We start from the raw sequence: 11,677 nt of genomic DNA on the forward strand, positions 1-11,677 counted from the left end.
TCGAGGACCTGAGTCTGTGTCTCCACAACTCCTATCAAGGCTTCACCTGGCTGGGCACATGGCAACCCCAGCGCTGTGAGTGGGTGGAGACGGAAGTGGTCCCTGAAACTCTTTGGCCAGCTGGCTTAGCCCATTGGTGAGTCTGAGATCAGACAGACCCTGTCTCAAGAAAAAAGAAAGGTGTAAAGTGATTGAAGAAGATGCCTGGCCTCTGCCTCTGAGCTTCTGACCTCTGCCTCTAAGCTTACCCTCCTTGAACATGCAGATACACTACTCACTGGCTCACACATACACATCATCATTGGGAAATTGGTAGTTTGAATATGGACAGTGTATTCATATAATATTTGTTAATGTTAGGTTTCCCAAATGTGGGAAAGAATCTCAATCTCTCTCTGTCTCTGTCTCTGTCTCTGTCTCTGTCTCTGTCTCTCTCTCTCTCTCTACACACACACACACACACACACACACACACACACACACACACACACACACACGATGAATATTGCAGACAATAACAGTAGATACTGAGACAGACAGAGTAAGTACTGAGGTAATTGTGTCAAACCTGATGGCATACTGCTGTGGATGATTGATAAATAAAACCCTGATTGGCCAGTAACCAGGCAGGAAGTATAGGCAGGACAAAGAGAGAGGAGAATTCTGGGAAGTAGAAGGCTGAGGCAGAGAGATGTTGCCAGCCACTGCCATGAGAAGATGTTAAGATACCAGTAAGCCACGAGCCACGTGGCAACTTATAGATTAATAGAAATGGGTTAATTTAAGATATAAGAACAGCTAGCTAGAAGCCTGAGCCATTAGGCCAAGCAGTTTAAATAATATAAGCATCTGTGTGTTTATTTTATAAGTGGGCTGCAGAACTTCGGGGGGCTTGGTGGGACCTGGAGAGAAGCTCTCCAGCTACAGCATACTGTAAATTTGAAGTTAAAAAGGGTTTTTTTTTGAATGTTGTTTTTAAGAAAAACTGTTTTGAAGCTAAGGCAGGAGGATTGCTGAGTTTGATGCCAGCCTGAGGTACAAAGTGAATCCCTACCACAAGAAAAACCAAAATGAAACAATATCTTGTTTTGTAGAAAGTAATTGATCTCTTGATGCAACTGTTTTTCTTAAAGTAGGACTTTCTTAGAAAGAGCTAATTAGTTCAAATCAGGCTCAAGTGTGCCCTCATCAATGTATGAATATTGATTTATCATAATCGATTCTGGATTCTTTTTTAAAAAATAATTTATTTAAGTTTATCTTATGTGCATTGGTGTGAAAGTGTCAGGTCCTCTGGAATTTGAGTTACAGATGGTTGTGAGCTGCCATGTGGGTGCTGGGAATTGAACTCAGGTCCTCTGGATGAGCAGCCAGTGCTCTTAACCTCTGAGCCATCTCTCCAGCTCCTAATATTTTTTTTTTGTTTTTGTTTTTCAAGACAGGGTTTCTGTTTGTAGCTTTGTGCCTTTCCTGGAACTCACTCTGTAGACCAGGCTGGCCTTGAACTCACAAAGATCCGCCTACCTCTGCCTCCCAGAGTGCTAGGATTAAAGGCGTGCACCACCACTGCACGGCTTGATTCTGGATTCTTATGTATGTCCTTGAGAGAAGTAGGGAGGATGAGGAATTCTCTCTTATTGTTTTAATGGGTGCCTCCTCCAGCCAAGGATATGGTCATGGATAGATCTGCATGTAAAAGTTTACATTATTAATGAGTAACTAGAAAGCAGTAGCAACAGTGAATGGTTTTAAAACATACACAGGCAAATTTGGATCCAGCAAATAAAAGTAAAACCTTTGAAAAAATAAACTCCAATTTAGTACATTGGTTTTCATAGCCAAATATTAATATATATTAACAATTAACAAATAATATATATTATAATTTATTTAAAGTGTTTTAAATGTCTACCAGTCATAATTCTCTGGAACCTGGAAACAAGATTAAATATGTGTGTTGTAAAAGCACATGTACGTGTGGGTGTGGTGGGTGTGCCCGTGCATTCAGAGTCCTGAGGAAGATATCGGTGTCTAGTTTTATGACTTTCCCCCTTACTCCTTTAGAAAAGGGCTCTCACTGAACCTGAAGCTAGGATACTGGCCAGAAAGACCTAGCAACAGTTTTGCCTCCATGCCTTCCCCCTAGAGACTCTTCTATTCATCAGTGGGTTACAGTGCAGCCACTCCCAGATTTTCATGGATGCTGGGATTCAGACTCAGGTCCTCTGCTGTGCAGCAAGTGCTATAACTCACTGAACCTTCTCTGCATCTCCAAGATTAAATATTACATTCTGGTATTTGATATTTCAAAAGATAAGGGGCAGGGCTGGGGAGATGCTTAGTGGATAAAATGCTTGGCATGTAAGCCTGAGGACCAGAGTTCAGATCCACAGTTCCCAAACAGAGGCCAAGTGGGCATGGCAGCCCACTTTGGAGACAGATAAAAGAGATCCCTTTAGGTAAGATGGATATCTAGACTCGCCAAGTCAGTGAGCTCTGGGTCAGTGAGAGAACCTGTCTCAGGAAGATGGAGTGAGATTGAGGAAGACACCTGCTGCCAACTTTTGGTACACACACAAACAGATACATACACAGACACATACATGCACACACACACACACAAACAGACATATACACGCACACAAACTCACACACAGAGACACACACAGACACACACACAGAGACAGACATATATACGCACACAGACACACACAGACACAGACATATACATGCACACAGACACACACAGACACATACATGCACACAGATACACACAGACACATACATGCACAGAGACACAGACACAGAGACACACAGACACAGACACACACACAACACATACACACACACACACCCCAAGAGAGAGTCTTAAAGATTTTACTTAAACCTTTTCTTATCAGTGCAACTTGCATGTATGTAATAATCAAAATACAGCATAATATCTCTCCTCCCTTTCCCTGCTCTCTGTCCACACACATTCTTTTTATTTCCCAAAGACAGTGACTGTCATAGGTACCGAATGGCATAAAAGCATGGGCGCCGCATAAGAATAACCTTAAATTTCAAAATGTTCATCATTTACTGTTTTTCACCTTTTGACAAATCACTTTCAAGATACCCTTTGCAGAAAGGCTCAGTTTTCACATTTTTTTCTCTCCAGTTTTTTTTTAAAAATATTTGTTTACTTATTTTATGTGTATAAGTGTTTTCCTGCATGGATGTAAGTGCCCCACATATGCCTGGTGCCTGTGGAGGTCAGAAGAGGGCCTTGGGTCCCCTGGAAGTGGAAGTGCAGACGGTGTAAGCCACCATATGGGTGCTGGGAGTCCAGTCTCAGCTGTCTGCGGAGCAGCTGGTGCTCCCGACTGCTGTGTGAGGAGCAGCGGGTGCTCCCGACTGCTGTCTGGAAGAGCAGCTGGTGCTCCCGACTGCTGTCTGCGGAGCAGCCGGTGCTCCCGACTGCTGTCTGGAAGAGCACATATTAACATCGTATAATGATCAAATCGGGACAATTAGCATGTTCTTTACTTCAAATCCAGAATCCTGTCTTCTGGTTTTCTTGAAATGAACAATAGGTTCATTTATTCATTTATGCAGTTATTCTTCTGTGTAATAAAATTCCAGAATCTATTCTTCTCTGACTGTAACTTTGAACCTGTTAGGCAACTTCTCACCCACACTTCAGTGCCCTCCCCACCCCTGAGAACACTGTCCTGCCGTCTCTGCCTGTGAGACCCATGCTTTCAGTTCCCTGCATAGAGAGAGCCTGCGGTGCTTACCTTTCTGTGTCTGGTGTACTTTTGTAATACAATTTCCTCCAGGGTCATCCATTTTCCAGCAAATTACAGGATTTCACTTTTTAAAAATGGCTGATCAGTCCTCCATTGTGTATTTACACATTTTTTTATTTGTTCTGATTGGAGGCACTTACACTGTTTATTGTGAATAGTGTAGTGGGCACGGGAATGCAGATGTCTCTTCGAGATACTGACTTCATTCCCTGTGGACAGACATCTAGCAGTCAGATTGCCATACACTTTCACTAATGGCGTGAAAGAATTCCCCTTCTTCTCCATCCTCAGCACCATGTGTTGTTATTTTGTTAGTAATTGCCTTTCTAACTGGGATGGGTGATACTTGCTGTTTGGATTTGCATCTCTCCAACAATTAGTGATGCTGATGCTGAACATTTTTCACATACTTGCTTTCTTACTCAGGTGCTTTCTTTTGAGAAGTGTCTACTGTAGCAGGAATTTTAAAAGTTCTTATTAATAAAATCACACCCGAGGCCAGTTATCGGGGTCAATGCTGGTAGATCAGAGAGACAGAATAAGCCACAGCTATCTCACCTCGCCGGATCCTCAGCTTCAGGTGATAATTCTCTTGGACTATTTAAGTCCTTGTCACCTTCTAAGGTTTTGAACAAATTAGTCAGTTCATCATTTTTTACCCCAACAATAGTTCGTAGATGAGAAATATCTCCAAATAATCTTTGAAAGTCATTAAGAGTCTGTAGTCTATCTCTCCGAATTTGCACCTTTTGGGGTCTAATTTTTTGTAGCTCTATTTTATATCCTAAATAATTAATAGAATCTCCTCTTTGTATCTTTTCAGGAGCAATTTGTAATCCCCAGCAAGGCAAAATTTTCTTTACTTCTTCAAATATTATTTCTAAAGTATCTGTATTTGAGTCAGCTAGTAAAATATCGTCCATATAATGATAAATTATAGATTTAGGAAATTTTTTACGTATCACTTCCAATGGCTGTTGTACAAAATATTGGCACAGAGTTGGGCTATTCAACATTCCCTGTGGGAGGACCCTCCATTGAAATCTTTTAACCGGTTGAGAATTATTATAAGTAGGCACTGTAAAAGCAAATCTTTCTCTGTCTTCTTCTTGTAAGGGTATTGAAAAGAAACAGTCTTTTAGTCTACTCAAGAATAAGGTCCACTTTTATTGTTGTTGTGTCAGATGTAGTTTGCAAATATTTTCCTCCATTCTTTAGGTTTTCCTTCCCTCTGTTAATTGCTGTGCACAAACCTTTAGTTTGATGTAATCCTATGTCAGATTTTGGCTTTGTTCTCTGTGCTTTAGTCTTATTTAAAAATAGAGGCCAGGGAGGTGGGCCATTGGGTAAAGGTGCTGGCACCAAGCCTTACGACCTGAGCTTGGTATCTGCAACATTCACGGTGGGAGGAGAGAACCAACTCTAGCAACTTGTCCTCTGCCTTCACATATTCTCTGTGGCATTGGAACACACAGACACACAGACACAGACACAGACGCAGACACACACACAATCTATATAATAATTAAAAAAACCTTGCATGGTTAATTTCATGAAGCATTTTCTCTGTTTTCTTCAGGTGGATTCAGGTTTTAGTCTCATATTTAAGCCTTAAATCCATATTAAGTTTATTTTTATGTGTGATAAAAGACATGGTTGTGACTTAATTCTTTTGCATGTAGACATCCTGTTTTTCTCGCAGCAGTTATGGAAGAAATTGTCCTTTTCTGAACGTATGTTCTTGGTGTCTTTGTGAAAATCATTTGTGCATTTATTTCTGGGTTCTCGATTGTGGGTTTTTTTTTTTTACATGTGTTTATAAGCCATTGTTATTTTGTAATATGTTTGTAAAGTCAGCAGAGTAATATCTCCCTGCTTACTCCTTTACTTGGTAGTTTTGGCTATTGGAGGTCTTCTGTGGTTCACCTGTATAATGCTAGAGAAGATGTTTTCCTATTTCTGTAACGAGTATTGGTATTCTGACAGGATACTTGCACCGACTGTGTAGATCACTCTGGGTACTGTGGACATCTCAACAATGCTGATTTTTATGGTCTGTAAACATGGAGTACTTCCTGTTGACGGTGTTATTTTCAGTCTCTCTTCAGTGTTGAACAGTTTGCATTGTAAAGAGTTTTATGTCTTGGTTGAAACTATTCTTAGAATGCTTGTTCTTACTGTTGATTTATTTTGTAGCTATCACAATGGGGTTATTTTCTTGGTTTCCTTGTCAGATAGTTTATTATTAATGTAAACACTGTAGATTTCTATATGCTGATTCTTTTTATCATGCAATTTTACTGAATTTATGGGCTATGAGTTTTTTGACAGAGTCTTTACGGGTTGTTTTTATATGTATGAAAATATCATCTGCACATAAGGAAATGTGCCTTCCTCCCACTTTAGATGTCCTTTGTTAAAATGTGATTTTTTTTAGCACAATAAAAAAATTGTACTATTGTTTGTGTTTTATCATTTTTATTTCCCACACTTTGTGTACATGAATCACTTTAAAGATATAATCTCAGATTTCACTTAAAAATGGTAAATTTCAGCCAGGCACACTCCTTTAACCCCAGCACTTGGGAGGCAGAGGCAGGTGGATCTCTTGAGTTCGAGGCCAGCCTGGGCTACAGAACGAGTTCCAGGGCAGCCAGAGCTGCACCGAGAAACCCTGTTTCAAAAAAACCATAAATAAATAAATTCCCTTTATAAAACAGTAAGAAACGTGCTAATTTATTTTCTATGTTTTCTGGTTGAGAAATGGTCCCAGGCCTCAAGACTATGTGTAACAAGGTCAGAGAAATGTAGAGGCTGAACTACTTTTGTAAGTCCTTGGGTGGTCTAGCTGCATTTCCAAGTTGTTACAACAATCTTTTATGTCATGAGATGCCTTGCCCAGGTTGTGCAATGTAGCCATTACAACCAAGCAAACCTGTTGCTCAACCACTTTAGTCCTGTTTCCTCTTTATCCAAATCAATTTATTTCTATGCAAACATGGTTTAATACATTTTTTTTTTAAAAACCACCTAATGAGGAAGACTGTAAAAATTTCTGTAGACTTGCTGACTATAAAGAAAAAAGAACTACTTTAAAAGTACACTATGAGCCATTGAGGGTTTAGAAGTCTTTAAAATCCAGGTTCAACCAACCGCTGGTGACATCAGGTACAGTTGTTTTTCACAGATGGCTCTCTCCTTTCTACCCACATAGCCTCCCACAGACTCCTTTACTAGTCACCGTGGGACTGTGCCACAGGTGGTAGGTGTGGTACATGTCACTGGCACAATGCTGGAAGAGACACTTCAGCTTCCTGCCAACTTAAGGGCTGTGTTGGCGGTTCCAGTAGGAACCAGTGGTCTTCGCTGTTGTTGTTTAGCTTTTGTTTTTGCTGTGGGACAAAAGGTGGGAAAGAAAGAGGAGTCTGTGAACCATTCCACCAAGAGGTTGTATCAATTACTTGCTTCACCGTTTCACATTTCTGTCCTGTTAAAACAATGAACTCCACAGTCAGCCATCTATTTCCTTCTAAGTAGATGATTCATTTTTTGCTTTGTATTCTGCAAAAGAGTATTTATTTTGAGAAGCATGTGGACACAACTAACTTGAAAGTCAGTTTGAATTCATACTTAATGCATTAATTTGTCAAGAGTTAGTTCTGCAAAGAAAAGTAAAATGACTGTGATACCCCCAAAAATGGATTTGAAAAGTCATCTTTTTCTTTAAATCAGAAGAAAATAAATCAACATCTGCTTGAGCAAATCTGTTCCATCACTTTCTATTTCAAAGACGGGGAACTTGCAGGGATTGTGTTTGCAGGAGCTGCTCTGCCGTCAGGCTTCCCGCCTGGGTTCCTTCTGTGCTTAGAGCCCACAGCTACTTTGCTGCATTGTGAAGACATTGTAGGGTTCAAGCTGTGTGAGACAAGTTCTTTAAGGTTCTATATTCTTTTTTATTTTATTTTTTGAGACAGGAGTCTCATGTAGCCAAAGATGATCTTGAACTTCTGATCCTTCTGCCTCAAGCTCTTGAGAGCCAAGGTTACAGGTGTGCAGCACAACATTCTGTGTTGTATGGTAATGAGGTACTTGAGCCCAGGGCCTGGAGCATGCTGGACAAGCATTCTACCAATTGAGTTACACCCCCAGCTTTTATCACTTTTTATTTGTATCAAAACATACTCAACAATGAGTTCTGAGATGCAAAAGAGGATTTAGCTTTTACATCTACTTTTAGTCCTCATCCAGTTAAGCAAAAACACACACAAGTGCATTAAACACATGGATTTCTGAAGGCCTACTTGTGTAAGTCATTATTTTAGTACCAAAGATACAAAAATTAAGCTACCTGTCTATTTGAGGATACACATATACACATATATAAGGACCATCATAGAGATTAAAACAGATACCTACAAAGTGTAACTGGGAGTTGATAATGGATTATAACAGAGTGGAGGAATGTGGAGGAATTTGCTCAGGGTCTTGAAGGATGGTTGAGATTCTCTCAGGGGTCTTAACCAGTGGGAGTAGGCGTTCTACTTCCAGAGCACATAGTTTGCAAAAGCATGAAGGCCTGAAATGTAAGATAATCTCTAAAGTGGCTAGAGGAATCACTGGAATTCACAGCAGAGATTAAGCATAACTTCCGGTCTGCGGTTGGCCATCTCATCTGCTTCTCACATTCTCCTCTTAGTTCCACTCCTGCTTGAGCTGCCAGGCCACAGAGCTTCCTCTCACTGATGTTTCCGGCCACTGAGTAGGTAACTTCTCACCTCCTTTATGAGCATGACCCGGTTTGTGGAAGGAATGCAGCTGGTGCCTCTGTGTGTGTTATTCCCCAAACGAACCCGTACTGCCCTGTCTGATCACGCCCACTGTTCATTGAGGTTCGCTCCTGAAGTCTCTATGACTGTTTTCAAACTAAATCTGTCCTTGAAGAGTGAGGGCAGGCCATGATTTGAGATGCCTTAAAGTCCTAAGAGTAATCCTGCGATGAATTTTGACAAGGCTGGTGGACAGATTTTAGGATGATTCCTGGGGGGCTGGAAAGATGGGTTAGTAGCTCAGTGCACTTGTTGCTCTTTCAGAGGACCTGTGTTGGGTTCCCAGTGCCCCGATGGTAGTTCACAAATCGTCTATGACTCTAGTTCCAGGGGACCTGAAGCCCTCTTCTGACCTCCTTGGGTACCAGGCACATACATGATGTATATACATACACAGAGGCAAACACTTATGCACATAAAATTAACTAAATCTTTAAAAATAAAAAAAAATCTGTAGTGAATACTCCTTCAGATATACAAATGCTGATGTATTTAAAAATAAACCACGTGCTGCGCCACATGTCTGTGGCTTTTTATGCCTGGGAGGCTGAGGTAGAAGGCTCAATTGAGCCCAGGTGTTTGGAGGCAGGATTCACTACACTCACTGAAGGCCAGGACTCAGTGATTAGCAGTGGGAGCATGCCTGTGAACAGCCATGTACTCTAGCCTGGGCTACACAGAGAAACCTCTTCTTTAAAACAAAGTCACACTGTTAACTTTTTAGTGTGATAATGACATTTTGACTATGATTTTTAAAAGCCATTCTTTGAAGAGCTATGTACTGTAATAATGAGGATAAAATTATATGAGATTTCTTTTAAAGTCATCCAGTGAGGAGAGGAGAGAGTAGTCTGGAGAATATAGATGAAATAATCTTACTTACATGTTGGTAGTTACATGTGGTTCATTATACCAGGCTGTTTTTGCATATGTTTGAAATATTCAACAATAAAAAGTAAAGCAAGTTTGCATTATATTTACACTTCAATTTGTACTTGAAGCTTGGAAAGAAATAATTGTTTTCGTGGATATAAAGACTACATTTAAAAATATTTCTTCTATTTTTGAGATTATAATAATTACATCATTTCTCCCTTCCATTTTCTCCCTCAATACCCTCCCACATACCTCTCCTTGCTCTCTTTCAAATTCACGGCCACTTTTTCATTAATTGCTGTTACACACAGGTATGCGTTTGTACATATATATTCCTAAATATAACCTGATCCGTTTGTATAATGTGACTTGTATGTATGTTTTTTGAGCTGACAGTTTGGCATTGGTACCCAGTTGGTGTGCTCTGGGAAACCATTTTTCCCACTCTCAGCCCTCCTCAGATGTCTGTAGTTATTTGTGTAGGACAGAGACTCTGTGGTCTCTCTTTCATCTACTTTACATGTCTATCGCTGTCCTTGTTCAGCTCATACCTAGGTGGTCATGTTGGTGAGACTTTTGGGGTGTAGCTTCTGATATTACAAGGAGACACAGTTTCATTGTAAATTTGCAGATCCTCTGGTTCTTAAAATCATTCTGTCCCCTTTTCTGCAAGGTTCCTTGAGTTTTGTGTGCAAGAATTATTCTGTAGATAAATCTACTGGGACCAGGCTCTACAACTCTGCATTTTGATTGGTTGTGTTTTTCTGTAACGGTCTCCATTTGTTGCAAAGAGAAGTTTCCTTGATGAGAGGTGCAGACTACACTTATCTGTGGGTATAAGGGCAAATATTTAGAGTGTAGTTAGGGATTATGCTGGTTTGGTAAGATGGTGATACGGGTTATCCTCAAAGACTTAGCATGTCACTAGTCCTGGGTAGTTGGCTAGGTTTCCGGTACCAAGCATGATTTTTCTCTTGTTGAGTAGGTGTTATGTCCAATTATGGAGCTGTTGGTTACAGACAGGATATGTGTGCCACTATTTTACCCTCAGGTATATTGTGCCATGCAGATTGTTGTAGTTCACAGGCATCATAGCTGCATAGGACTGTTGGTTGCTTCTCTCCTTTGGAAGTTTGAGTGGTGCCTTTTGGTACTACGCAAGCTAGTTTCAAGAAGGAGGCTTTCAGATCAGTTCCAGCTGAGGGCCCAATGACAGACTGTAGCTTAACACCACTGGTTCATCACTTCCTTTTTGGGTTGGGGAAATCTAAGTTCACTACAAAAACCTCATTACTCTTTCTATAAAGACTTCTGATACTTAGTTTTATGTAGATAAATCTTTAGTAATTTAAAGGTGACTAAGTAGGCCATTAAACATGCTACAAAATTTGACAAAGGAGTATCTATTAAACATTCTACCTCTTCCTACAAAGAATGCAACACTATCTCAGCTGTGTCTTTATTGTTTTCAACATAGCCTCTGCATAAAGCCTTCATGAATGATTATTACTAAATGTATATAAATGTAGAGGTGTTTTCCTCTCTATTACGATGTGTCAGAGGGGAATTTTTTTATTTCACCCTTTTTACACCTTTCAATTTGATTTTTAAGAACTCCAGGTGGGCTGGAGACATAGCTCAGTGACAGAGCAATTGCCTATCCTCTGAGAGAAAAATAAACTAACTCCAGGCATTCTTGGACCATGAAGTTGTTTTTCTTTCATTCAGATTGTTTAGCCCAGCAAGGAGGGGTTTTGCATGCCTGTAATCCTGACTGCCGTGGGAAGTAAACACAGAAGGATCCAGCATACATGATCATCCCATACTACAGGACAAGATGGAGACCAACCTGGGCTATGTGAGACCCTATCTTAAAAGGCCAAACATTAGAAAAAAGTGTTTAGCCTGTAAAGAACTCATACCTCAGACAGCGGGAGGTCTCCAGTCCTTTTCAAGCATTTAGTTTGGTTTGTTTCCAAAATAGCAAGATGATTCAGAGAGTTCCTGACTGGAGAGTGCAGGGCAGCTCATGAGTGAGCTCCTCAGGGCTTCAGACATTCATTCCCTGGGGGCGACTGCGCAGGCGTTGGATGGTTCTCCTGTTCAAGTCAGTGGAGCTCATCTTTTGTGCACTCTATGGTGGTTTTCCTTGCTCCAAAACCAGCTAATTCACACACCCCTAGC

The 11,677-nt window shown here is 40.5% G+C and overlaps 1 non-coding gene across 1 annotated transcript; it reads right to left on the reverse strand.

The window, feature by feature from the left end:
• Window positions 1-7,942: 7,942 nt before the first annotated feature.
• On the reverse strand, window positions 7,943-8,064 carry LOC114707996. Its single transcript, XR_003736737.1, has one exon. It is a non-coding gene; the product is annotated as a small nucleolar RNA SNORA40 (small nucleolar RNA).
• Window positions 8,065-11,677: the final 3,613 nt, after the last annotated feature.

Source organism: Peromyscus leucopus, chromosome 3 (genome assembly GCF_004664715.2).
Source record: "Peromyscus leucopus breed LL Stock chromosome 3, UCI_PerLeu_2.1, whole genome shotgun sequence".
NCBI classification, from domain to species: Eukaryota; Metazoa; Chordata; class Mammalia; order Rodentia; family Cricetidae; genus Peromyscus; species Peromyscus leucopus.